At 41.0% G+C, this 27,552-nt stretch overlaps 1 gene segment (V, D, J or C); it reads right to left on the bottom strand.

Annotated features, from left to right (window-relative positions):
- The window catches only part of LOC127186318 (immunoglobulin heavy variable 3-11-like), a 137,857-nt gene that overhangs the window by 88,436 nt on the left and 21,869 nt on the right, over positions 1-27,552 (bottom strand).

Consider the following 27,552-nt stretch of genomic DNA (forward strand, 5'->3'; position numbering starts at 1 on the left):
TTGCATCTCAATGTTTATCTCATCCCTTGTATCCTCCCATTCCTCCCCCCCATTTTCCCATTGTTCCCTTCCCCTATGACTGTTCCTGAGGGGGATTACCTCCCCCTGTATATGCTCATAGGGTATCAAGTCTCTTCTCAGCTACCTGCTGTTCTTCCTCTGAGTGCCACCAGGTCTCCCCCTCCAGGGGACATGGTCAAATGTGAGGCACCAGAGTACATGAGAAAGTCATATCACACTCTCCACTCAACTGTGGAGAATATTCTGACCATTGGCTAGATCTGGGAAGGGGTTTAAAGTTTACCTCCTGTATTGTCCTTGGCTGGTGCCTTAGATTGAGCGGGACCCCTGGGCCCAAATCTGCCTATCATATTGTTCTACTTGTAGATTTCTAGGACCCTCTGGGTCATTTTATTTTGCTATTCTCCCATACGTCTCTAATTTAGAGTCCCAATAGGATGCCCTCCCCTCTGTCACAGTTTCCTGGTAAGTGAAGGCTTTCCTGGGACATGCCCCTTGGGCTAGTATGCAGATATAAGTGAGTATATACCATTTGATTCTTTCTGCTTCTGGGTTAACTCACTCATTATGATCATTTCTAGCTCAATCCATTTATCCACAAATTTCGGGAATTCCTTGTTTTTAATAGCTGAGTAGTATTCCATAGTGTATATGTACCACAGTTTCTTTATCCACTCTTCTACTGAGGGACACTTAGGCTGTTTCCATGTTCTGGCTATTATGAATAAGGCTGCTATGGACATGGTTGAGCAAATTTTCTTGTTGTGTGCTGGAACATCTTCTGGGTATATTCTAAGGAATGGAATAGCACCAGATAGGTTTCCAAAGTGGCTGTACTAGTTTGCATTCCCACCAGCAATGAAGGAGTGTTCCTCTCTCCCCACATCCTTGCCAGCATGTGGTGTCTCTTGAATTTTTGATCTTAGCCATTCTGATGGGTGTAAGATGGAATCTCAGAGTTGTTTTGATTTGCATTTCCCTGATGACTAAGGAGGTTGAGCATTTTGTTAAGTGTTTCTCAGCCATTTGATACTCCTCTGTTGAGAATTCTCTGTTTAGTTTCAAGCCCCATTTCGCAATTGTGTTATTCAGTTTGGTGGTGTTTAATTTCTTGAGTTCTTTATATATTTTGGATATTAGACCTTTGTCAGATGTAGGGTTGGTGAAGATTTTTTTCCCACTCTGTAGGCTGTCGCTTTGTTCTCTTGACAGTGTCTCCTTCCTTACAGAAGCTTCTCAGCCTCATGATGTCCTATTTATTAGTTGTTGACATTAAGGCCTGGGCCATTGGTGTTCTTTTCAGGAAGTTGTCTCCTGTGACAATATGTTCCAGGCTCTTTCCCACTTTTTCCTCTAAGTGGCTTAGTGTCTCTGGTTTTATGTGGAGGTCTTTGATCCACTTGGATTTGAGTTTTGTGCAAGGTGACAAATATGGGTCCAGTTTCATTTTTTTACACATAGACCTCCAGTTAGACCAGCACCATTTGTTGAAGATGCTATCCTTTTTTCCATTGAATGGATTTGGCTCCTTTGTCAAAAATCAAGTGACCATATGGGTGTGGATTCATAATTGGGTCTTCGATTCGATTCCACTGATCAACCAGCCTGTTGCTGTGCCAGTACCATGCTGTTTTAATTACTATTGCTTTATAGTACAGTTTGAGATCGGGTATGGAGATTCCTCCGGAGCACCTTTTATTGTACAAGATTGTTTTAGATATTCTGGGTTTTTTGTTTTTCCATATGAAGTTCAGAATTGAACTTTCAATGTCTTTAAAAAATTGTGTAGGTATTTTGATAGGGATTGCATTGAATCTGTAGATTGCTTTTGGTAGGGTGGCCATTTTTACTATGTTAAGTCTCCTGATCCATGAGCAAGGAAGAACATTCCATCTTCTGAGGTCATCTTCAATCTCTTTCTTCAGAGTTTTGAAATTTTTTCAAACAAGCCCTTCACTTGCTTACTTAGGGTAACTCCTAGATATTTTATATTGCTCGTGGCTAATGTGAAGGGTGTGGTTTTCCTAATTTCTTCCTCTGCAAGCTTTTCATTTGTGTATAGGAAGGCTACAGACCTTTTTGAGTCAATTTTGTATCCAGCCAATTTGCTGAAGGTGTTTATCAGCTTTAGGAGTTCTCTGGTGGAATTTTGAGGGTCACTTATGTACACTATCATATCATCTGCAAAGAGGGATAGTTTGACTTCCTCCTTTCCCATTTGGATACCCTTGATCTCCTTTTGTTTTCTTATTGCTCTGGCTATAACTTCGAGTACTATATTGAAGAGATATGGAGAGAGTGGGCAGCCTTGCCTTGTTCCCGATTTTAGAGGAATTTCCTTGAGTATCTCACCATTTACTTTGATTTTGGCTATTGGCTTGCTGTATATAGCCTTTATTATGTTGAGGAAAGTGCCTTGTATCCCTAATCTCTCTAAAACTTTAAACATGAATGGGTGTTGAATTTTATCAAATGCTTTCTCTGCATCCAAGGAGATGATCATGTGGTTTTTTATTTTCAGTTTGTTTATATGGTGGATTACATTGATGGATTTCCGTATATTAAACCATCCCTGCATGCCTGGAATGAAGCCTACTTGGTCATGATGAATGATATTTTTGATGTGCTCCTGTATTCGTTTTGCAAGTATTTTATATAGTATTTTTGCATCTATGTTCATAAGAGAAATTGGTCTGAAATTGTCTTTCTTTGTTGAGTCTTTGTGAGCTTTAGGTATCAATGAGACTATGGCCTCATAGAATGAATTTGGTAATTTTCCATCCATTTCTATCTTTTGGAGTAGCTTGAAGAGTATCGGTATTAGCTCGCCCTTAAAGGTCTGGTAGAATTCTGCACTGAAACCATCTGGCCCTGGGCTTTTTTTGGTTGGGAGACCATCGATGATTGCTTCTATTTCTGTAGGGGAAATGGGACTATTTAGCTTGTTTATCTGTTCTTTATTCAACATTGGCAAGTGAAATTGTTCAAGAAAATTGTCCATTTTGCTTAGATTCTCAAATTTTGTGGCATATATGCCTTCAAAGTAGGATCTTATGATTCTTTGAATTTCTTCAGTGTCTGTTGTTATGTCTCCTTTTTCTGATTTTGTTGATTTCAATACTGTCTCTCTGCCTTTTAGTTAGTTTGGCTAATGGTCTGTCTATCTTGTTGATTTTCTCAGAGAACCAGCTTTTGGTTTTGTTGATTCTTTGGACTGTTTTCTTAGTTTCTAATTTGTTAATTTCAGCCCTGAGTTTGATTATTTCCAGGCGTCTACTCCTCTTGGGTGTTTCTGCTTCTTTTTTTTCTAGGGCTTCCAGTTGTGTTGTTAAGATGCTTATGTGCGATGTTTCCAATTTCTTTTTAAAGGCACTTAGTGCGATGAATTTTCCTCTTAGCACTGCTTTCAATGTATCCCACAAATTTGGGTATGTTGTTTCTTCATTTTCTCTGAATTTCAGAAACTCCTTGATTTCTTTCTTTATTTCTTCCCTGACCCAGGTGTCATTTAGCAGAGAGTTGTTTAGTTTCCACGTACGTGTAGTCTTTTTGTTATTTCTGTTGTTGTTGAATTGCAGCCTAAGATCTGATAGGATACAAGGTATTATTTTAATCCTCTTGTGTCTATTGAGGCTTGCTTTCTGACCTACGATGTGATCAATTTTGGAGAAGGTTCCATGGGGTGCAGAGAGGAAGGTGTATTCTTTCTTGTTTGGGTGAAAAGTTTTATAGATATCTGTTAGATCCATTTGACCCATGGCATTGGTTAATGATGTTATTTCTCGGTTTAGTTTCTGTTTCAATGACTTATCCTTCAGTGAGAGTGGGGTGTTGAAGTCTCCCACTATTATTGTGTGGGGATCGATGTGTGGTTTAAGCTTTTTTAGGAGATCTTTTACAAATGTGGGTGCCCTTGTATTGGGAGCATAGATGTTCAGAATTGTGATGTCATCTTGGTTGACTTTACCTTTGATGAGTATGAAGTGTCCTTCCTCATCCCTTTTGATTCATTTTGGTTGAAAGTCTATTTTGTTCGATACTAAAATGGCTACGCCTGCTTGCTTCTTGTGACCATTTGCTTGGAATATTTTTTTCCAACCTTTTACCCTGAAGTAATGCCTTTCATTATGGGTGAGATGTGTTTCTTGGATGCAGAAGAATGTTGGATCTTGTTTATGTACCCATTCAGTTAGTCTGTGTCTTTTTATTGGAGAATTGAGGCCATTGATGTTGAGAGATATTAATGACCAGTGACTGTTAAGAGTCTTAATTTGATGTTGTTTCCAGTCGAGCATTTGTGTAGTTGTGTTTTTGCCATGGGATAGTTATCTATTTCCTGGGTAGTTTTCGTTGTAGCTTGACCCTTTGGGATGGAGTTTTCCTTCTAGTACCTTCTGTAAAGCTGGGTTTGTGGATAGGTCATGTTTGAATTTGTTTTTGTCATGGAATATTTTGTTTTCTCCATCAATGGTTATTGATAATTTTCTGGGTAAAGTAGTCTGGCCTGGCATCTGTGGTCTCTTAGGGTTTGCAGGATCTCTGTCCAGGCCCTTCTGGCTTTATGGTCTCTGCTGAGAAGTCGGGTGTAATTCTGATAGGTTTACCATTAAATGTTATTTGGCCCTTTTCTCTTGCAGCTTTTAATATTTTTTCTTTGTTCTGCATGTTCTGTGTTTTGATTATTATGTGGCGGGCAGTTTTTCTTTTCTGGTCAATTCTATTTGGTGTTCTGTAGGCCTCTTGTATGTTTATAGGCATCTCTTTCTTTAGATTGGGAAAATTTTCTTCTATGATTTTGTTGAGAATAGTTTCTGGCCCTGGAGTCTGATGTCTTCTCTTTCTTCAATGCCTATATCCGCAAATTTCTTCTTTCATGGTGTCCTTTATTTCTTGGATGTTTGTGTCAGGAGTTTTCAAGATTTGGCATTTTCTTTAATGGTTGATTCAATATCTGTGATTGTATCTTCTAGCCCTGAGATTCGTTCTTCTATCTCTTGGATTCTGTTAGAAAAGCTCACGTCTGTGTTGCTCGCCTCTTCTCTGAGGTCTCACATTCTTGTTTTTCTTCTGTCTGTGTGTTTATCATTGAATCCATTTTCATTTTCAGATCTTGAACTGATTTTTTGATTTCTTTCATCTGATTTTTTGTATATTCCTGAGTTTCTTCCATTGCCTCTTTATAGGTCTTCAGAGCTTGAACCGTTTTATTTATTTCTTTCATCTGGTTGTTTGCATTTTCCTGCAATTTTTTCCAGTTCCACTCTATGTGCTTCTTTTATGTCTCTCACCTGTTTGTCTGCATCTTCCTGCATTTGATTACGAATTTTATTTGTTTCCTCCATTATCATCCACATTACTAAGGATTTGAGGTCATTTTCTTGTATTTCCGTTTTATTTGAGTTCTCTGGGTTGTTTTCTTTGGGATAGCTGAAAACTGGAGACGCCATGTTGTTTTGGGGTTTTTTGCGTATGCTTTTTCGTTGTCCTTTAGACATCTTGCCGTCTTTGTTTTTGTTGGATAGCTTCCAGATTTGAATGGAGGGTGTCTGACGATAGATTCACTTGTTTTCTCACGATTTCCCTAGGCTGGGAGCTCAAAGCTTCACTGGTGTGGATGTTAGGAGGTTAGCCCTGTTGTTCTGGTCTCACAGCCAGTGATCTTCAGCCGCCCTGTGCTGTGGAACCTGCAATTGTTCTGGGTCTCTGAATTAGCGTTGGGTCAGGCCAAGGTATCCAAAGCCTTCTGTGTTCCCTGCCAAGTCCAGCCAGGAACACTGGGCCCGAACCACGGTTTGAACTCAGCTAGATTCTCAGGGCCTGAACCGTCTGCCAAGATCAGCTAGGGATTTTGGGCCCAAAATGCACACAGTGTTCAGCCAGAATTTTTGGGCTGGGACTACGCACCAAGCTCCGCTAGGGCCTTTTGGCCCAAAGTGCATGCTGTGGTCAGTTATTGATTCAGGGCCCAAACTGTCCACCAATCTCAGCCAGGAATTCTGGATTCAAAGTGCACACTGTGTCCAACCAGAGTCTTAGAGCTGGTGGAACTGAGCGCTCTGTCCAGCCTGATCCACAGTAAGATAACTGCGGCTGGTCTGAGTTAGCACCAGTGGTGGAAACAAGTGCTCTGCCCAGACTGTGTCACCACAGGGGAGCTGCCGCTGAGCTGAGGTGGTGCCTGGAATGGAACTGAGCACTCCACCAAGCCTGTGCCACAGCAGGAGAACTGCAGCTGCTCTGATTTAGCGCCAACTGTGGAACCAAGTGCTCTGCCCAGACTGTGTCACTGCAGGGGAGCTGCCGCTGAGCTGAGGTGCCGCCTAGGTTGGAACTGAGTGCTCGGCCAAGCCTGTGCCACAGCAGGAGAACTGCGGCTGCTCTGAGTTAGCGCCGGTGGTTGAATCAAGTGCTCCGCCCAGACTGTGTTACTGCAGGGGAGCTGCCGCTGAGCTGAGGTGCTGCCTAGTGTGGAGCTGCACATTCCACTAAGCCTGCGCCACAGCAGGGGAGCTGTGGCCGAAGCTGAGTTAGTGCCTCGGGCAGAATTGCTTGCTGGGCTGGGCCAGTACCCGGGACTCTGGGGCTGAACTGTCCGCCGAGTCCAGTCTGGGTCTGAAGGCTCCACGTGACCCAAATCCTGCCCGAGTCCCCTCTCCCACAGCAACTCCCACCAGCCACCACACCAATAGCCTCCACCGGAAGGCTATGAGCTGCAAACCTCAGCCCCCGCCGCTGGTGCCGCTGGTGCTGCTGCCTCTGCCGCTGTCGCTCCTATCAGAGAAAATCCACGCTCCTCCCGTGTGCAGGGGCGCGCAGGTCCTCCGCACCCTGGTCCCTCCGAACCGTGGAGCATTCCTGCTGCCGTGATGTTCGGACCTCGGTGTTCCTGGCTCAGAATTCTGTGCAATTCCCTGAATTGTTCACTGGAGCCTCCAAACGCGGTCCACACTGCTCGCCGCTATCTTGGATCCCAGAATATGGAATTTAAAATGTTTTTTATTATTTTAAATACTCATAGACAATGAGACATGTTAACTTCTGGCAACACACAGCCTACCTCAAAGAGGATGATGGGCATCAAAGAATATCCTTATGGAGATTGCTTCAAATGTGGCAAATGGGGGAAAATATCCTCATTTCTATCATAGACAGATTTCTGTCTTAAAAGAGGGCAAGCTTGGGTGCAGGCAGAGTTGATGGCCAAACTCTGCCCGGACAACATAAGCAAGGTCTCAATAGTTCCTGCCTCATAAATATGTCTGTCAGATATATTGTGCCAGAAGGTTGAAGAAGATGCTCCAACATAATAGAGAGGGTTTTGTCATTCTTCAGGTAGAAAACTGTCTCTGTCATCCTCTCATTAGGAAAGCTACTAACATGTATTCCCAGCAAGCTCAGGTAATCCAGTTCATTCCTTCCCAAATCTCTTATGGAGTTGAAGACCAGGTAGCTTAGTTTTACAATGAAGCATAGTTGCTTAGGGGTTAAGATGTTTTTACATCTAGAAAGATGGTTTAATTTGATAATGACAAGATGTGATAGAGATTGATTTACATTCAGAATTTTAGATGCGCCATGATAGGAAAGATGTGTTCTTCAAGGCTGTCAAATACAAATATCCAAAACACTAACAATATAGCATTTATATAGCTCCTGATTGTGTCATGGTTCTTCTTGCTTTAGGTAGTTTATTGTATATATGTGTAATAATATAAATGTATATGTAAAATTAAAAAAATATTTTAAAAAAGAACTGTGCTTAATTCAGCTCCAAGACATCAGGTTTTAGGTTGTGAATGCCAACATGAAACTACAATAATATTAGAGATTTGTATTTGTGATGAAAATAATTTTAATTTTGAGATTTTTTCAATGATTGTGTGAGTGAATAATGAGATTCACCCTTATCCATCAATGTAGCCGACCTGCAATAGTAATCTCAAATGGTGGACATTAGAGTCTTTAAACAGTGTTTAAAAAAACAATTACTCAGAGTACTTGGTGACCTCTCCCTGCATAAGAACAACAGGTGACAGAATATTCTTAGAGATGGAGAGTGCTCGGATCATACTGCTGGGTCCTCATCCTGTCTAAGCAGTGAGGCCACTTCCTACCGCAGTCATCAGGTGAGAGCCCCATTTGTCCATGCTGGCTTCCTTACGCTGATGAAATGAAGTCCACAGAAGCACAGCCTGTTCCCTGTGACTTTGCTCAGACTCATTTCTATGGCTTCTGTGATGAGAGTCCCAAGAATGTGAAAATTGTGTGCGGAATCAACACTGTGGAGCTTCTCATTCAGTGACCTAAGCGCTGCAGTGACACTGGGCACAGCAGGACTGGGAGGCTGGGGTCCTTTAGAACACCTGTGCCTCGGGATTTCTTCCTCACAGTGCAGAACCTCCCTGAGAGTGAAACAGAAAAGCTTAGAGACATCCATCCCCTGCATCAGCCAGCCTTCTATCACCCAATGTCCTTCCCTCTCTCTTCCCTTTACCTTCAGGGATGCATGCTTTCCTACAGAAGACACATAATTCCCCAGCTTTTCATTCTCTGCATCATTGTTCATCAGAAACAAACATCAGGGAAGGAATTGAACCAGGTCAGGAACCTGGACGCTGAAGCTGATGAAGGGTCAGCCGCGTAGAAAGTCATGAATGTGTTCCAAACATGGGTGCTCTTAACTTAACCACAGAAATGGTTGTGAGACTAATGTGGATTGGACTTCAGTGATACATCCCAGTGGCCTTGGTCACGTCAATCCTGATGCCACACACAGTTTCCATATTTGGCTGATGATATAACTATCATCGTGTTTTTAGGACCATGTAAAAAACCTCTTATAATTTGGCAGCAGATGATCTCAGAGTGTGGGCACAGCAGGTGCTCCCATCCTTAAAAAATACATAATTCTAACCTTGTCAGGCTTCCCAAGGTGTGCAGAGAAAATAAAGTAACAATAAAAACATTCTGATTGAGTTTGTCACTCTTAGGTCTTAAAACCAGAAACATAAACTGGCAGTGTTCATTTTGATATAGCATACATATTTTTATAGACTTCTGTGACATGACATCACATTGATCCTTCCCCTGTCCTCAGGTAGGATAGTGTGAAAAGTGACACATAGGGTACTGAGATGCCCTTTGGGAAACAGCAGTGAAGAACATATTTGTGATGAACACACAGTCTGAGAATCCCTTGGCTGATGAATGAGGTTAGAGGGGACAGATTCTACACAAGGAGATGGGGACTGTGATGAAGGCCTTTGTCTTGCAGACCGCTCAGTCCTCTTTCAATAGCCTCTATTTTTAAAATGAGGATTTAGGAGTATTTGACTCCTCCCTTCCTTTGCTTTAGTTTTGCAATTTTCAATCTTGTTTCTCAGTTTTCCAGTCTCCCTTCTCTGCATTATTCTGCAAAGACTTATATATATTTACAAATATACAGCAATTAAAAATCTTTGGAGTTTGTCTCTAGGAAGACATTTGTTACCAAAATTGTAGAATCTTTTAAGAAATGTCCATTGGAAATTGAGACAAAATCAAAGAAATTGTGAGGCCCAAGCACCAGCTGGTCTGGACCAGTCTCCAGTTACCTAGCCATTCACTACTGCAGCTGAGACTGAGAAGCTGTCATGAGCCTGAGGTAAAAGCCCCAGCTCCTTCTCACGAACATTGTCCTCACACAGGTGAATGGACCAGACAGGCAGACGAGGGCAGAGAATGTAGAATAACTTTGTAGGGTCTGCCATGGCTTCTGCCTTCATTTTCTAAAACTCTGAAAAATGGACAAACAGGTGAATACAGAGTTCTCTCCTTCCATTTCTCCAAAACTCACAGGACAACAGTGTGTTGAAGCCACAGTTGTGCCATCACCACATGCACACACTCCATGACAATCTGACATACTTACAATATGTCCAGGAGCATAATGCTTTGATTGAACAATCATCATCCTCTGGCTTCAAGTGCATCCTACCTGTTTTTGGTGACTCCATCCAGTGATCTCAGAATGCTAATGAGAACAATGCTCTATTCTACTGCTAGGAACCACACAGGAGTACATCTGTGCTTGAGATGTTGATCCTCAAGTCAGACTGAGTCAAAGATTCTTTACACCATGATCAGGGGCAGCATTGCAAACATAGTCCTTAGATGCCTGGAGGAAAGAAAAGGGACTCACATGTTAAAAGGAAATTAATTATGGTCTTTATGTTCAAGAGCACTATAAAAACTAAACTTTTGCAAATAAACAGAGAGGGAGAAAAGACACATTACCTGTTGAGTGGGTTAGAAGCTATTTGATTCTAAGTGTCACTCAGTAAGAATCACTACCTACATTGGCCTCACTTCTCAGTGTAGGAGCCTAACACACTTTTTATTACCAGCCCCACAGCTGGTTAGAGATGGTTCTGTTGTGTATGGTTTGTGTGAGGATGAAGGAGAGACTGAAGGTCATTTGGGATCATGGGTCACTGGCCCTGTCTGATTTCCCTGTTGGCTCTAACTTGATTCTCACACAGTCTCTAGTAGTGGAATCTTACTGAGTCTCTGCCCTGAGTCTTGGCTTCCACAGTCTCATGGGTCCTTTGCTTCTTCTGGATCTAATCCTGGTCCCCATACAGAATCCTGACTGTCCTGTGTGATGCTCTGCATTTTTTCAAGTCAGAGTTTGTCCTACATTTAAAATAATCTATGTGTTGTGGAAACTGCTCTATGTTTAAAGTTTTTACCACATAAGAACAAAGAACCGAGTTTGGTGCTCCAAAAGTACAAAAAGAGTTAGGTATGGTAGCCAATAAGTAATCTCACCTCTGGCCCCATTAGACAGTGTGTGTGATCCTTGGGACTAACTAGCCAGCCAGTCTATCCAGATGCCGAGGTCCAGGCCAAGTGATGGAATTTTTTTCAAAATCATAGTGTAGATTGATAGAAGAAGACATGTCAACATGTGCAGACACACATACATACACTCACACACACCTACACACAGACTCACACCACACACACCCAGAAAGAGGAAGAGAGAGAGAGAGAGAGAGAGAGAGAGAGAGAGAGAGACACAGAGAGAGAGACAGAGAGAGAGAGAGAGAGAGAGAGAGAGAGAGACAGAGGGAGAGACAGAGAAAGAGAGAGACAGAGAGAGAGATAGAGACAGAGACAAAGACAAAGACAGAGACAGAGAGACACAGACAGAAAGAGACAGAGAAGGACAGAGAGATAGAGAAAGACAGAGAGACAGCGAGACAAAGAGCCATAGCCAGATATAGACATAGAGAGAGACAGAGAAAAACACAGTAAATACACAAATCACAGTGGAAAACTGAAAATTGAATAAGCTTTTCTACAATTCAAGAATTACTATGCACTGTAGTTGTAGAGAGAATCCTCATTGACAGGCAGCCCACAAGCAGAAGAGTCCAGCCCTCCATGTCCTTCAGGACTCTGAACAGGCTGTAACTCTCTGTCACTCAGAGCTCTGTGTGCTCTCAGCGCCCCCTGCTGGTCATCAGCTGCCTGCAGGGAGGTTTGAGGCTGAGTTCTCAGTGTCACTCAGTCACTGTGTCTGTAGCACAGTAATATGTGGCTGTGTCCTCAGATCTCAGACTGTTCATGTCCAGGTACAGGGTGTTCTTGGCATTGTCTCTGGAGATGGTGAATTGGCCCTTCACGGCATCGGCATAGTAGATGGTACTACTACCAGAACTAATGTATGCGACCCACTCCAGCCCTTTGCCTGGAGCCTGGCGGACCCAGTGCATTACATAGCTACTGAATGTGAATCCAGAGGCTGCACAGGAGAGTTTCATGGACTTTCCAGGCTGTACCAAGCCTCCTCCAGACTCCACCAGCTGCACCTCACACAGGACTTCTGAAAACATGGAGAATACTGGTCAGAAAACAGTCATAATGTTTCTCTTTCTGATGTCCACACACACACACACAGCATCTCTTCTCCACAAATTACCTTTTAAAATAAAGACAAAGAAAACCAAGCTGATCCCCAAGTCCATGGTGAGTGGTCTGTGTTCAGTGCTGATCACTGAATGGGAGGATATGGGAATCCAGTGCTGAGCTCCTCTGCCAGAGCTGCAGGGGCAGGGCAGGACTGTTTTTCATGGGCACAGAGAAGCCTTATTTGCATCTCTTCCTGCTGTAGTAGGCCATGTTGTTGGACCTGGGCAGGAAACAGTGCTCAGAGCTAATATAAGACATCAAAGACTGATGACAGTTCCAGAAATTAACACAGAATGGTTGCTCTGTATGCAGCTTTCCATTGTTAAGGATCCATCATACTTTATTTTGTTCTCTTTTGTGCACGTGCACACACCATGCTGTGCGTATATCCTGCTATGTCTCCCAGTATAAATTTGAAACTAAATATTTCCTCACACAGTTTTGTTTCTATATAAAAGCCCAGTCTGTCATATTGCCTGAACTGGACATGGTTTCTCCCCAATGTGGCTCTTGGACAGGGTCATGACCTTATGGAAATGTTCTCAGAATTCCTTTTCTGTGATGAGGACAGTTGGGACTTTTCTGAATTTTACTAATTTCTGAGAGACCACTCTCTTCTTAGCATAGGAGGCTTGCAAATATGTCATCCCTTGTCACTGCTGGTCTCCCACTCAGCGTTTGCAAGGAGACTTTTTTTAAATTATTATTTTATTTATTTATTTATTAAATTTTATTAATTTATTCATATTACATCTCGATCGTTAGCCCTTCCCATGTTTCCTCCCATTCTTCCCTCCCTCCCACTTCCCCCCTTCTCCCCTCCCCTATGTCTGTGATTGAGGGAGACCTCCTCCCCCTATATATGCTCTTAGAATATCGAGTCTCTTCTTGGTAACTTGCTATCCTTCCTCTGAGTGCTTCCAGGCCTCCCCATCCAGGGGACGTGGTCAGAAAAGGGGCACCAGAGTTCGTGTGAGAGTCAGATCTCACTCTCCACTCAACGGTGGAGAATATCATGTTCATCAGCTAGGTCCTGGTAGGCGTTCGAAGCTTACTGCCTATATTCTACTTGGCTTGTGCCTTAGTTTCAGGAGTACCCCAGGACCCAGATCTGCCTGTTATAAAGTTCTTATTGTAGGTTTCCAGGACCCTGTGGGTCCTACTATTTCTCCATTCTTCCATGCTACTCTCGCCTAGAGTCTCAATAGGATGTCCTCTCTTCTGACCCACTTTTGTGGTAAGTTAAGTTTTTCATGGTAAGTATCCCTTGGACTAGTGTTTTGATATAAGTGAGTGTATACCGTTTGTCTCTTTTTGCTTCTGGGTGAACTCACTCATTATGATAATTTCTAGATCAATCCATTTATAATTAAAACAGCATGGTACTGGCAAAGCAATAGGCTGATGGATCAGTGGAATCGAATTGAAGACCCAGAGATGAATCCACACACATTTGCTCACTTGATTTTTGACAAAGAAGCCAAATCTATTCAATGGAAAAATGATAGCATCTTCAACAAATGGTGCTGGTCTAACTGGATGTCTATATGTAGAAAAATGCAATTAGACCCTTATTTGTCACCATGCACAAAACTCAGGTCCAAGTGGATTAAAGACCTCAACTTAAAACCAGAGACATTAATTCAGTTAGAGAAAAAAGTGGGGAAGAGCCTGGGACACATAGGCACAGGAAACAACCAACAGCCCATGCCTTAATGTCAACAATTAATAAATGGGACCTCATGAGGCTGAGAAGCTTCTGTAAGGCAGGAGACACTGTCAGTAGAACAAAGTGACAGCCTACAGACTGGGAAAAGATCTTCACCAACCCTTCATCTGACAAAGGTTTAATATCCAAAATATATAAAGAACTCAAGAAATTGAACACCACAAAACCAAACAACCCAATTGCGAAATGGGGCTTGGAACTAAACAGAGAATTCTCAATAGAGGAATATCAAATGGCCAAGAAACACTTAAAGAAATGCTCATCCTCGTTAGTCATCAGAGAAATGCAAATCAAAACAACACTGAGATTCCATCTTACACCCATCAGAATGGCTAAGATCAAAAACTCAAATGACACCACATGTTGGTGAAGATGTGGAGAGAGAGGAACACTCTTGCATTGCTGGTGGGAATGCAAACTAGTACAACCACTTTGGAAAGCTATCTGGCACTTTCTCAGAGAAATGGGAATAGGGCTTCCTCAAGACCCAGCTATCCCACTCCTTGGAATATACCCAGAAAATGCCCTACCACACAACAGGGACACATGCTCAACCGTGTTCATAGCTGCTTCATACATAATAGCCAGAACATGGAAACAGCCTAAGTGTCCCTCAGTAGAAGAATGGACTAAGAAACTGTGGTACATTTACACTATGGAGTACTACTCAGCTGTTAAAAACAAGGAATTCCTGAAAAGAGACATTCTTATTTGCAGCACATTGAGCTATTTTGCACCTCTGAGGTCTCCACATGATTTCTTCAAATTCTGTTCACCGTTCTCATCTTCCATCTTTACATCAGACAACACATCACTGTCTTTGTGTTAGGCTTGATTTAATTTCCCCAAATTTATTTAATAGTGTATCTTTTACTTTTAATTGATTTTTATTCTGATTTTGGTCTTATTTCTTCATTTGTCTTGTTTCTCTCCCACTCATCCCTTTTCTCTCACCACACCTCACCTTTGCTTTCCCATCACCATTATTCCCCTCTCTTTGCTCACCCCTGCCACTCACTTAAGATATCCTCCGTTCCTACCATTCCAATTCAAGTTTTAAAACCTGCAAAAAGAAGCCCTAACCTCTCACACACAATCTACTTCCTGCATGTGATTATAAATAGGCCAGTTTGTTCTTCCTGGTCTTCATTATGTCATTTGATATAAAGACTTCCAGCTTCATCCAAGTTCACCCAAAATGCAGAAGATTCTGAGGAAGAGGTGGAATTCCCTCTGCCACCTTCTTCCTCCCACCTAGACCTCTGACAGGTGAGGTCCTTTTTCCATACCTTCTGACCACACCCTATCAGGTCTCATCTGCATATCCTCCATCCTCTTCCTCTGTGTTCCCATAGGGTGTCTTCCCCAAGGGGTAATTGTTCAAATAGCAGGCAGCAGAGATCATGTCAGAGGCACTCCCCTGACCTCCTGCTCCCCTTTTCCATGTGGAGAATGAGCTGTCCATTGGCTACATCTGAGCATGGGGTCTAGGTTCTCTGCTGGGAATGTCCTTAACTGGTACATGAGTTTGTGCAGTCCCTCTGGTTCCAGGTCCACCAGCCTTGATAGTCTCCGTGTGGAGCTCCTGAAAAACCCTCCCTGCTTCCCTGTCCTTCCATCCCCAACCCTTCCATACAACTCACAGTTCTTTGGCCAGGGTCTTCCTGGGAGTCCTAGAATCTGTCCCAATCCCTGCTGGGTGGAGTCTTTAAGAGGTCATCTATGGCAGGACCAGAGTTCCCAGGTCTCTAATTTTTAAACTTTTCCACCTCCACGGTGATGTTTAGCAGGCAGGAGACTGTTCTTTTTTACAGAAAGGTAAGTTGAATAATGAGGGTGAAAGTTGGAGAAGCAGAAGGAGTGTTCTGGGGTCATGTTGTAATATGATTAAATAAATAAACTAAAAACTATCTTCAGGGAGCACCACAGATAATTAGCCACTGTCATTACACTACAAGAGTCACACCACTGTGGTCACTGCTTTGCTCTTTGTCATTTCAAGGCCAGACACTCAGTTTCCTTTGATGACTAAATGCTATTCTTGGGCCCATGCTGCTTCAGGATCCAGTTAGGCTCATTTCATTCACATTAATTTTCAAGTTGACCAGCTAGGGCTCTCACAGTCCAGGCTAGCTTCCAGGGAAGAACAATGACAAATTCCTTTTAGACTCCTGGTGTTGCTTTCACAGTCAGATTCTTCCTGTTCAATGAAGGGCCAGACTTTAGTTCCTCATCACGGTGCACGATTATACTTCATATAGTAAACCCATTCCTAAATGACTGTTTCTGTGAGCATTGAATCCATTTACCTACATCTTGCATCTCCAGCTGTTCCAGCCATCTCTTGATGCATAAATCTGTGAAACAAACAAATAATCCATTAGCACAGACTAAGTGTGCAGTTGCAAAGATTAAGCCTAGAATCACTGTTGAAATGATCAGAATTAATATTTTAACCTTAATATAATTTTATGTTCTAGCCATAATCTTCCCACACCATTAAAATATATTCCCACACATGTTCCTTAGGACTCAGGCATTACACCAAAATTCTGGACATGAAATTCATGCTGGTAAACAAGGCATGGAAGAGCAAGGAGAGTCAGGAAAATCAGGACTCCCTAGCATCCACATGCTGCCTGCAGCTGGGACAAGCTGAGCAGTTGAGGTCAGTCTGTGTTTCTGGGCAGGAAGCCTCAGTGCATGGCTCCCAAGCATGCAACTTCACAGAGCTGTGTTGAGCCCCTGGCACCAGCCTTGTGCTCAGGAGGAAGGCAGCATACAAAGTGCAACCCAGAGCTGGGGCAGGTAGGTGTGTCTTCCGGCTGGTGCCCAAAAGAGACAGGGTACAAGAGAATGTGCATCATCCTATGTAAAGATGCTGCTGCATCAGCGTAGAAATTGCTATATTTTTGGAAACGATTGTAAATTTATATATCCTTTATAAGTGACATCAGAACAAAGGTGACATAGATAAGAAAATTAACAAAAAATCTGTAATGTTACAAGCAATAGAACAAAATTTAGACAATCCTTATTTTAAAATTATTTTTAGTTTGTTCACTTTACATTGCAACGGTAGCCCCTCCTTCATCACTTCCAGATCCCATCCTTCCACACTGATAATCTCTCCCTCCCTTCCCTAGGCCACAGAAAGGGAACCTTCCTCCTCTAAAATGTGACTTCAGCCTATCAAATCTCATCTGTACCACCTGTATCTTTTTCTGCTGTGGCCTGAAAAGACATACTTGCCAGGGGGAAGTGATCAATGTGAGGGATCAGAGTCCATGTCAGAAACAGTCTCTACTCCCCATATTGTGGGAACCACAAGGAGACTATGCTATCTATGTACTGCATCTGAGCAGAGGGCCCAGGTACACATCATATATGGCCCTTGATTGGTGCATCAGTCTCAGTATTGTCGTGTGGTTATCCTGTATTATGTGGCTAATATCTGCTTATGAGTGAGAATATATTATGCATGTCATTCTGGGTCTGTGTTGCTTCACTTAGGATAATAATTTCTAGTTCCATTCATTTGCTGGAATTTTTTCAATATTTCCTTGATTATAATAGCTTAGTATTATTGGACTGTGTAAATGCACCACCCTTTCTTTATCTACTCTATCATTGAGGTACATGTAAGTTGTTTCCAGGTTCTAGCCATTAACAAAAAGCTGTTGTGAACATAGTTGAGCAAATAAATACCTTTTGTGTAGTTGCCCAGGAGTGGTATGGCTGGGTCTTGAGGTAGAATTAGTCCCAATTTTCTAGGAAAGTATCAGAATGATTTCCAAAGTGGTTGTACATATTTTCATTCCCTCCAGCAATGGAGGAGTGTTCTGCTGTTCCCACATCCTCGCCAGCATGTGCTCTCACTTCAGTGTTTGATCTTAGCCATTCTGACAGGTATAATATGGAATCTCATAGTTGTTTTTATTTGTGTTGCCCTGATGACTAGGGATATTGAAAATTTCTCTAAGTGTTTCTTGGCCAGTCCATATTCCTCTGTTGAAAATTCTCTGTTTAGTTCTGTACTCCATTTTTAAATTGGATTATTTATTTTGGTCATGTTTAATTTTTTGAGTTGTTTATACAGTTTGGATATTAGTCTTGGTCAGATGTAGGGTTTGTGAAGAACTTTTCTCAGTCTGTAGAATACCCGCGTGTTTTGTTGACAATGTCCTTTGCTTTACAGAAGCTTTTCAGTTTAGTGAGGTCCCATTTATTAATTATTGATCTTAGAGCCTGAAATGTTGCTGTTCTGTTCAGGAAGTTGTCTCCTGTGCCAAGGAGCTCAAGGGTCATTCCAATTTTTTTTTCTAACTGGTGGCATGTTACCAAAAGTACTCTACAGATTCAATGCCATTCCAATAAAAATTCCAATATAATTCATTATAGATCTTGAAAGAACAATTCTTATTTTTTATTGAAAAACAAACAAAGAAACAAAAAACCAAACACTAAGGCAAACCTTTACATTAAACGACCCTCTGAAAGTGTCTCCATCCCTGATCTCAAGCTGCGTACAGAGTCACAGTTATATAAACACCATCCTACTGGTATAGAAACAGCCAGTTGGATGGATGGAATTGAATTGAAGACCCAGAAGTAAACCGACACACCTATGTACACTTGATTTTTGACAAAGAAGCCAAAATCATTCAGTGGAAAAAAGAGAGCACCTTCGACAAATGGTGCTGGTCTAACTGGATGTCTACTTGTAGAAAAATGCAAAAAGACAATTATTTATCATCCTGCAGAAAATTAAAATCTAAATGGATTTAATATCTCAACATAAAGCCAGACATACTGGACAGTAGTTTGAATAATAAAGCTTTTCAGATGAATCTAATCTAAAGTGTAAATAACTGCCTTATGACAGACTGCATCATGAAAATCGAAAACCATTCAAAGAAATCCCTAAAATGTTTTGTTGTCCTTTCCCGCTCCAGGGATTGTTGGCCACTGGGTCATGATGATAAAGAGAGCAGAAGCAATGGATGGCATTTGGACAGCCTTGAGTATGATGGAAAATAATTGTGGGAGTCAGCTCATAGAGGCAGCTCCTCTTAATGTTTTAGGGGTAAGGAACATAACGTTTGTTAGTGTTACAGGCAGGAAGTATTGATTGATCAGGACACAGTACCTAATTGATATACGGGCAGGGGGAAGGAACCATAGCCATGATCTAAGTCAGGTAGTGATTGCAGGGTTTCAATATGTATTTCCTTGCTTTCTATAGAGGCTGATTTAGGATTGCACATTTATTAAAACTGATGGCACTTTGACATATCATTTAAGTACAAAAAATAGAATATTTCTAAAACTGCAGAAATGATAAAAGAAAACACCTTATCAAACCTCTCTGGCTGTCCCCAATATACAGTGCTCTCTTGAGGTTTCCTTATAAAAGCCAATTCAATAGCCTGTTTTATATTGCACTCTTAGGTTATAATATTGTCTAAGTATCATATTTATACATTCTGAAGTGTAAAAGAATAGTTTATTAATTTGTTCTTCATAACACAGTTGATTCATAATTATAATGTGAATCTATGGTTTACTAATTTCCTTGGTCTCTTTTCATCAAGTAAAATACTTTAGTCGTGTTGAATGTTTATGTTTTGCCTGATAAAAGATAATAAATAATGTGTACACATAACAAGCAACTGAATAGTAACAGTAGTAATAATCTGATTTAGAATGGGAGAAGATCATAACAGTTCTGAAGCTGCCAGGCACTGTGGATTTTCCTTTTTGCATTTTGGTGACTGAATGAGCTCAGACACGTTATCTGGAACCACAGATCTGATCCACTGAACTGGAGGGTCTCATGTCCTATGTACATGAAGTCCAGTCACAGGAAAACCTATGCATGATTTGCAAAACTGCAATTTATATTTATATAGTTGAGACACCATGCTAAACTGATATGTGTTTATCTGACAGAATTAGGGTAGGTGAATCATAGGAATACATGTCACATGTCATTCTTGTCACACACTATAAAAGTCACCTCTGGCAGTTTGGGATAAGGTAGTGTGTGCTGGGTTCTGCACTCATGTCATCGGTGTATCCATTTTCTTGGTAACTCTAGAAATAACAACAGAATATAATTAACACCAGAAAGCTTTAAGGTATCATCATTTTATTTTCTATTTCATTTATTTATTTATTTATTATTAACTTATTCTTGTTATATCTCAATGTTAATCGCATTCCTTGTATCCTACCATTCTTCCCTCCCCCCCATTTTCTCATTATTACCCTTCCCTATGACTGTTCCTGAGGGGGATTACCTCCCCCTGTATATGCTCATAGGGTATCAAGTCTCTTCTTGGCAACCTGCTGTCCTTCCTCTGAGTGCCACCAGGTCTCCCTCTCCAGGCGATATGGTCAAATGTGTGGCACCAGAGTATGTGAGAAAGTCATATCACACTCTCCACTCAACTGTGGAGAATGTTCTGACCATTGGCTAGATCTGGGAAGGGGTTTAAAGTTTACCGCTTGTATTGTCCTTGGCTGGTGCCTTAGTTTGATCGGGACCCCTGGGCCCAAATCTGCCTATCATAATGTTCTACTTGTAGGTTTCTAGGACCCTCTGGATCCTTTTATTTTGCCATTCTCCCATGCGTCTCTCATTTAGAGTCCCACTATGATGTCCTCCCCTCTGTTTCAGTTTCCTGGTAAGTGAAGGCTTTCGTGGGACATGCCCCTTGGGCTAGTATGCAGATATAAGTGAGTATATACCATTTGAGTCTTTCTGCTTTTGGGTTATCTCACTCATTATGATCATTTCTAGCTCAATCCATTTATCCACAAATGTCGGGAATTCCTTGTTTTTAATAGCTGAGTAGTATTCCATAGTGTATATGTACTACAGTTTCTTTATCCACTCTTCTACTGTGGGACACTTAGGCTTTTTCCATGTTCTGGCTATTATGAATAAGGCTGCTATGAACATGGTTGAGCAAATTTTCTTGTTGTGTGCTGGAACATCTTCTGGGTATGTTCCAAGGAGTGGAATAGCTGGGTCTTGAGGAAGCTCTATTCCCATTTTTCTGAGATAGCACCAGATAGCTTTCCAAAGTGGCTGTACTAGTTTGCATTCCCACCAGCAATGAAGGAGTGTTCCTCTCTCCCCACATCCTTGCCAGCATGTGGTGTCACTTGAATTTTTGATCTTAGCCATTCTGATGGGTGTAAGATGGAATCTCAGAGTTGTTTTGATTTGCATTTCCCTGATGACTAAGGAGGTTGAGCATTTCTTTAAGTGTTTCTCAGCCATTTGATACTCCTCTGTTGAGAATTTTCTGTTTAGTTCCAAGCCCCATTTCTCAATTGGGTTACTCGGTTTGGTGGTGTTTAATTTCTTGAGTTCTTTATATACTTTGGATATTAGACCTTTGTCAGATGTAGGGTTGGTGAAGATCTTTTCCCAGTCTGTAGGCTGTCGCTTTGTTCTCTTGACAGTGTCTCCTGCCTTACAGAAACTTCTCAGCCACATGAGGTCTGATTTATTAATGGTTGACCTTAAGACCTGGGCCGTTGGTGTTCTGTTCAGGAAGTTGTCTCCTGTGCTAATACGTTCCAGTCTCTTCCCCACTTTTTTTTCTAAGTGACTTAGTGTTTCTGGTTTTATGTTGTGGTCTTTAATCCACTTGGATTTGAGTTTTGTGCAAGGTGACAAATATGGGTCCAGTTTCATTTTTTTACACATAGACCTCCAGTTAGACCAGCACCATTTGTTGAAGATGCTATCTTTTTTCCATTGAATGGATTTGGCTTCTTTGTCAAAAATCAAGTGACCATATGTGTATGGATTCATATCTGGGTCTTCGATTCGATTCCACTGATCAACCAGCCTGTTGCTCTGCCAGTACTCCTATTTCATTTTTATTTTCTGAAACCATGCTATTATTTTATTAGTACTTCTGTTCTACTTTAGATATAAATCCTTGTCTTTACTCATTTTGTCAACCATTTTCTTATGTCAATATAGAGTGTGATTGTTTCTGTTCTACATGGTGTTAGCATCTCAAAAGCAAGTTGTGCATGTTCTCTTTCAAAATTGACATCCTTGTTAATTAAAACCTCTTGATATGGATTTTAATTCATCCAACAACCTTGCTTAAAGTATTCATGCTGCTTATCCACTTTTATTGGGAGCAGTTTAGGCTGTCCTTCACCCCCAATTCATTATCATGGTAACCCCAAAGCAGAATTTTTCAGCATTGGGTGCAGTTGTTCAATCCACTGTTGTATGTCTTCATTTCAGAGTTCTAATAATCTGATCAATTTTATATTTGGAGCTTCATCACACACTATTGCTGTCATTGCAAGAGTTTCCAAAGAAGACTCATCATCAGGTGAGCAGATTCTCTTTTCCCTTTTAAAGTTGCCTGAAGTCATGATCCATTAGCATGGAGCCCACAGTCGACACTGCTTCTCTGAAGGACACTTTTCTAGATCACACAAGAGACACCAGGTTCTTCCAGACATCAGCAACAGAGAGTATGAGAGGGGTAATTTTGGGAGGATTTATAGGCAACAAAAGCACCAAGAAAAGCACAAAATGTGAAAATCATAGAACTCAGCTGTTTATGGGAAGGGCTGATGAGAAATGCAACTAGGTCAGGTGTCTACATCAGCCTAGATGTTCATACTAGTGGCTGAGAATTTTGTGGTCTGATGTTGCACAATGCAACTGCAGAAGATTAATAACTTTGAATCCTCTGGGCCTTTGACATATAAAGTAATTTTTACCAAGATGTAAATGCATAAAGATGGAGCCTGTCGCATGTGATAATAACTCTACTCTTTGTAGAGGTTCCTTGTCATTTAGAATAAGAAACAATGAATATCTCAGGTTCTGAGCTACCTTTGCAAAGATACAATATTTTAAGGAAGCTGTAGTTTCTCTACCACAAGTACAAAAACAAAGGGTACAAATAATGGATTACTCAAGTTTCCCAAACTGTCTAAATAGAATTACATTCAACAAATGTCATAACTTCAGACTTCTTTTGTAATATAAGTGTATTTAAGTAATATAGCTATAGCTCTATCTTACTATCTATGTATCTATGTATAAATTTCTCCATATGTATATCAAGTCTATATCTATATGCAAATATACATAAATTATATATATATATATGTGTGTGTGTGTGTGTGTAAATGTAAGAAAATGTGTGATCTTTTTCTGGTATAAAGAAGTAAATGTATAGCATAGAGGATTTGAGGGAAAATATTTTTCTACTGTGTGAACAAAGGGGAAGTTTTATACAATATGACACTTGATAGGAGATTAGAGGATTTCCTTGCCTTGAAGGGGAAAAGCACAGGTCCCAGCATTGAAATACATGCTCCTGGAGCATAGTTGTGAACTTCTCAGTTATAATGACTCCTACTGGGCGTAGGGAGTCTTCCCTGCTGGGAATCAGCGCCCCCTGCTTGTCTTAAGCATCCTGTAAAGAGGATTTTGTGCAGGCTCACTGTGGAATTCCCTCACTCTGTATTTGGCACAGTGTATTTCTATAAATACAGGCAGTAGAAAACTAAACCAATTAATAACATCTCCCTTGTGCTTGTTAGATACTTTGAACTCTAGTGATATTTCTTGATAAATATCAAGTCAATAATGTTTTTATTTTATATTATTAAATTATACCAACATTTAAATATATTTAAACTTTCTAAAATGTTAAAAGTGGTTTATTACATTACTATTTATCCCACTTCTAGATTCATAATTATAATGTAGTCTATGATTTTTTAAATTTCTGGAGTAGTTTGCATAACTTAGATTACTTTAGAGTTATCAATATTTTTTAAATTTTTTTATTAATTTATTCTTGTTACATCTCAATTGTTATCCCATCCCTTGTATCCTCCCATTCTTCCCTCCCTCCCATTTTCCCATTATTCCCCTCCCCTATGACTGTTCTTGAGGGGGATTACCTCCCCCTGTATATGCTCATAGGGTATCAAGTCTCTTCTTGGTAACCCAAAGAAAACGGTTCAAGCTCTGAAGAGTTATCAATATTTTAAAGCTTTTATCCTATAAGTAAACAATTTAAAAAATCTAATATTCACCCAAACAACTAAGTAGTATAAATAGTAATAGTGTTATTTAATATGGGAACATAATATGACAGATTTGAAGCTACCAGCCACTACTAAATTTGTTCTCATTTCCTCTCAGACTGAATCCGGTCACACAACTTAGATGTGACCATTTTCCTGAGCGAAAGAATTGTTGGGACCCTTCTATTTACAAAAACATCACACATGATTTATAAAACAGTTATTACTTTTGTTTAGTTGACATTTGACATCAGGGTGATATTTCCTCATGGTCAGACAGAATTAGGGAAAGAGCATCACAAAAGTCATGCCTGGTTATCATTTGCTATTAGGGGACACACTATAAGGACACTCATGCTGGTGCTTTTGATTGAGGTTGAGTGTGCCAGGATTCTGTGTCTCATCACTTGCCTATGTTTTCCCTCTAATTCTCTAGGACTAATCAGAAGACATAATCAAGAGGAGGATTTCAAGGACTAGCCACACAGCATTGCTACCTCTGCTCTACTCCAGAGGAAAATACTGGTCTGTGCTTACTTGTTTAAAAACTTACAACTCTATGGATATTAAGATGATAATTTTTGGGACACAGTGTTAGAATATCAAGAACATGTTCTCTATTTCCTTGTTCAACGGGAAATTTTGAGACATAGAAATGCTTGTCCTTGGCTCTGACATATTTTTGGTCTAACCAATCTGTTTAAAAATTTTGCACTGCTCACCCAGTATTACTCCCAGCCATGTAGGCTGATGCTCAACTTGACCCATATAAGTATGGCAGTGCATCCGTTGCTTTCCAAATGGTGTGGAATTTTAAGATTCACTGTCCTGATCTCATGGCTTACAATCTATTCAATTTGGCCTTGAATCTTTATCACACAGTACTGGTATCACTAGAAGAGTTTCCAGGGAAGCCCAGCCCCAGATGAACAGATTCTCTTTTCCTTTTTAAAGCTGCTCAAGTGCATTAGCATGGATCCCACAGACAACACTGAATCTCTGAATGACACTTTTCCAACTCACATCAGAGACACCAGATTCTTCCTGTCAGCAGCACCAGATTTCAGGAAGAGCAACTGTGGATGCTTTGTAAGGTTCAAAACACCAACAAGAACTGAACATCATAGAATCGGCTGTCTAAAGGAAAGGTTGAGGAGAGATGGAGCAGGGCTATACCTGACACCAGCTGGGAAGTATACACAGGTGTCTGAGAATTTCATGATTTTAGGTCACAGTCTACCTGATGAAAATTCATAATTTCGGCCTTTGAGATGTAAGGTATTTTTACCAAGAGAAAATGCACAAAATTAAATATGTCAAAATGACAACTAACTGTATCTTTCATTGGATCTTCTTGGTTCAGAAGAAGGAACAATGGAGATTTCAGTTTCCAAGCGACCTTGGAAAATCACAATATCTCAAGGAAGCCTCTGTTTGTCTATCACAAGAGCTGAAGTTCAGAGGTTGAATTACAGAAAACTCAAATTGTCAAACTTCTTACAAAATGTGCATTCAACAAGTGCTGTAATTTCAGTCTCTTAATGAAATCTAAGCATTTTCAGTTATGTACATATACATATATTCATATATAGCACATCATACATGAAAATATAGGATTATATATATCACATTGATATATTTTTAACCATATATATTTTTATATGTTCCACATATATGAATATATAATTATCATACATTGTATAATTATACACATACAGAATATATAATATATATAGTGTATGTTCTATGTGCATGGATGGATGTAAAAGGTTAAATATATATGCATTATATGAAACATATTAAAATATCTACCATTCAGCCTGAAACTAAGAAGTATCTGAATAGCTTATATTATTTGCGGGTAAAAAAATTGTTCTACTATGTCAACAAAAATCAAGTTGTTAGAAAATGACAGTGGAGAGGGGCTCTAGAGGATTGCATTGGCTGGGAGAAGAAACCATAGTTCCTAGCATTGAAATACATTTGCATGCAGCCTAGTCTTAAATTCCCCTAACTATAATGATCTAGAAAGCCATTGCTTGGCTACAGCGCCCTCTTCTGGTTTGAGCATCCTTCTAGAAAAGTTTTTTGTGCAGGCTCAGAGTGGAATTTCCTCACTGTGTCTCTGGCACAGTAGTACATGGCTGTGTCCTCAGTCTGAAGACTGTTCAGTTTCAAGAAGACCTGGCTCTTGGAGGTGTCTCTGCTGATGCTGAGCCGGGATTTGAGAGCTGAATTGTAATTTGTTCCTCCACCACTCCACATAGCACCCATCCACTCTAGACCCTTTCCTGGAGGCTGGCGGACCCACTGTACACTATAACTGGTTAATGAGAAGCCAGAGACAGTGCAGGTGAGAGACAGGGTCTGTGAGGGCTGCACCAGGTCAGGTCCTGACTCCTTCAGCTGCACCTGGGACAGGGCACCTGGGGACAAGAACATCACCATCAGTCACACATCCCATAGATGACATGCCCAGGTCCCTCTCCTGAAGCCCTGAAACACTTACAGCTTGGAAAGGTTACCAGGCAGAGAAGCAGAAGCAGGACAGCCATGCTGTAATGGAGGCTCCAGTGAGAAGGACATGGGGCTTCTCAGCTAGGCCTGGGCTTTCAGTCTGAGGCTGAGGGCTGCTTTGCATTGGGGGAGGTTCCTGAGAAGATAAGAGGAAACACAGGGCAACTTTCCAGATTCACTTCCAGGTGACTGAGATTTGCCTTGTGCTAACTTTTTATTTTAATAATGTTTAAAAGCATTTATTTATTCACTTTACATCCTATTGCTTCCACATCTCTCCTCTCCTCTCTTTCCTATCTCCCTATCTCTTTCTCTCTCCATCCATCCTCCCTTATTCCCAGAACATGGCATCTCCCAATACCCACCTACACCAGTTCATCAATCACATCAGGACTGAGGATGTTTTCTTCCCCTGTGGCCTGTCAAGGTAGCCCCACCTGAAGGAGGTGATCAAAATCAGGCAGCAGAGTCCATATCAGACCCATCCTCCCACTACATTCCTAGGGAGCCCACATAAAGCTTGAGCTGCCCCTCTGCTACATCTGTGCAGGGGCCTAGGTCCAGTCTATGTATTGTCCTTAACTGGTCCTTCAGTCACCATAAACTCTCTGCGTCCTGGTTAGTTGGCTCTGTTAGTCTTCTTGTGAAAAAAAAAATTGACTAAAAATTCAGGATATTTTCTGTTTCTGTTTAGACCGGACTTCCACGTAAACATGAAATTTGATTCACACTGTGCAAGCATGAATTTTGATTCACACTGTGCAGGCCTTAAGTGAGTCCACAATCATGCTGTGCAGGAAGAAGCATTTACCACACACTCAATACATGTGCATATCCTGCAGAAGCTATAGAATGGAGTTTAGTCTTATGATGCACTTTGGGTTTATAGTGATGTGAAATACAAATTAAGGAACTATTTAAAATTTTTTCTCTTAGTGTCAGTGGTGGTCTCTTACTCTTATTCCCCACGTAGAGAATCCAACTTGTGAGGAAGAAATTCACACCATTTTGTACAGTAATTATGAATGTTTGCCTTAGAGGAGAGCTGAGGATTGATTTTGTAGCCATGTCAGTGGGTTCAGAGCTTTTACAGCTCACCTATCCCGTGCAGTCAGCACTCAGAGGACATCCACCACACCACGTCTTTCACATTGGACTTTCTTTGTTCATTATATCTCTGTGCATAATCTGTGTACTGTGAGTGGAGTGGTGGAGGCTTGACATAGAGAAATCCTTCC

The sequence above is a fragment of the Acomys russatus genome, unplaced genomic scaffold (assembly GCF_903995435.1).
Source record: "Acomys russatus unplaced genomic scaffold, mAcoRus1.1, whole genome shotgun sequence".
NCBI lineage: Eukaryota > Metazoa > Chordata > Mammalia > Rodentia > Muridae > Acomys > Acomys russatus.